The sequence below is a fragment of the Palaemon carinicauda genome, chromosome 6, assembly GCF_036898095.1.
Source record: "Palaemon carinicauda isolate YSFRI2023 chromosome 6, ASM3689809v2, whole genome shotgun sequence".
Taxonomy (NCBI): Eukaryota; Metazoa; Arthropoda; class Malacostraca; order Decapoda; family Palaemonidae; genus Palaemon; species Palaemon carinicauda.
The window spans coordinates 47,725,884-47,728,383 of NC_090730.1; positions in this window are offsets into that span (position 1 = coordinate 47,725,884).

Sequence of the window (2,500 nt, forward strand, 5' to 3'; positions counted from 1 at the left end):
CAATGGAAATAAGTTTTGATGTCTTCTCTCACGGCACACGATAAATCTAAATATTTATTTTCTCGAAGTCAATATTACAAGATTACGAGTGGGATGAATTCTTGGCCTGGCACATATACATTTAAGAATTTTACGAATACTTCATTGCCGATATAAGCAAGGGTAACTAAATAGGTATATATATATATACATATATATATATATATATATATATATATATATGCATATATATACATATATGCATATATACATACATATATATATATATATATATATATATATATATATATATATATATATATATATATATACACACACACACACATATATATATATATATATATAATATATATATATATATATATACATAACACACACACACACACACACACACATATATATATATATATATATATATATAAATATATATATAATTTATATACACACACACATATATATATATATATATATATATATATATATACATATATATATACAGTATATATATATGTTTATATAAAAGAATTCATAAATCCTCTGAATAATAGGTGCATTAGTGGGAAGTCATACAAGCACCCAATTGAGTGCAACCACGAACACACACATACATAAATATATGAGTGTGTGTCCTTTAACTTCATATTCAATTTAATGATAAAAATACTTATATTCAAAGATTGGATATTTTAGGTTCAGTAAATACTTTTGCATATGTGCAAGTGTTAGTATTCCTAATAAATATCTACAGTAGATATTGAAGATCGTATTACAACTAAAATGCCCTTTGGATAGTAGCAAACAAACTTACCTGATAATCCACATACACTTATAAAGCGAAAAGTAATGGTGATCTCCCTCCTTGCTAAATTTAAGCTGATCAATCCTCTAATTAGATTATCGTAAAATGACTCTGGAAAACCATATTTTCTGAAAGTTACACAATTGTAAGTACAGCTATTCACTACTTGAGCTAGAATACATGGATACATGAAACAGAATAACCAAAGCAAGTACCTTCTGTTATCTGCAAAAGAGCAAAGGTATCTAACTGCACTTTCTTAATTTAAATAACTATCTCTTTTATACCCTGATTTTTCTCATTTCTTATAACCAAAGGTAAGGCTTTATTCTACCTCACCTGTTAAGTAAAAAGACTGGAATAATTTCAAGATTATGTTTATTTCTTTGCATTTTCACAGTGACTTCGTTTTTTGTTAGGTTACTGAAATGATTTGTGAAAACTTGTATACTACTTCAACAACCTTTTTGGAATTTAAGATCCTTTTCCCAACTCTCTTACCTTGAAACCCTTGATTATATAATTTTCCCACCAGAAAATACTAGTATTATTCTTCTTGTCTTACTTTATATATAAAACTTGGGATATCTTCATTAGCTTCAATAATCATTTGGTTCCAAAAATTTTTCTTATACTTGAACTGAGCTTCAGAGAAGTTTTGAATGTCAGTCCAAGATTATTGTTCAATAGATGCAGTTAATCTTCCCAGAAGGACGAAAATGTAACTATTTTCATCTTCTCTGCCTCTAGTGGCGCTATTATTCTAAGTCATAATGCCTGTAAAAATTCCTGTTTATATAGAATGAATACTAGTAAGATGTAAAGAGAAGATCGATCTACCTCATCTCTGAGATGAAAAGAGAAGACCTGTGTTTGTGATGTTTCATTTTACTCCTCTGATCTTACTTGTTTTATTTTTTCAGTCTCAATGTAGTTAAGTTGTTTATGTTCAGTGTTACAACTTTTCGTCCAGTGGAGTGCTTTATTGTCATAGCTTATTTTTTTTCTTATTTATACACATTTCTAAATATAGACATAATAACTTAAAAAAGTTAACTCAATGAATGATTCTAAACTGGACATAAGATAGGATGAAGGTGATGAAACAAAATTTCAATGCATCACATCTGCCACAGCAGTAAGTTGAGGGGCACTCGGTAGAGCGCAGATCTCCGGGAGGTAGCTTATTTTTTTACCTTTTGCTCGACCTTGACCTTGACCTTTGACCTTAACATGTATTAATTGGAGTGGATTTTCATGCACTCAAATGTGCACCAAGTTTGAAGTCTCTGTGGCAAGGATGTCCAAACTTATGGCTGATTACGTGATATGGATGTTTTGCTCGACCATGACCTTTACCTTTGACCTTCCAAAATGTAATCATTTCCAGCTCTTTACATAACAGTTTAAAATCCCCGCAAGTTTCATTACTTTGCTATCAAAATTGTGTCTGTATGGTTGATGACTGGAATTTGACCTTTTTGCTTTACCTTGACGTTGGACTCGACCTTGACCTTTGACCTTAACATATAGTCATTGACGTGGATTTTTACACATTCAAATATGAACGAATTTTAAAATCTTTGTGACAACGATATACAGTCTTATGGCTGATTACGTGAATGGGACATTTTGCTTGGCTATGACCATGATTTTTTACCTTGATCTTCCAAAATTTAATCAATTCTAGTTTTTACCTAA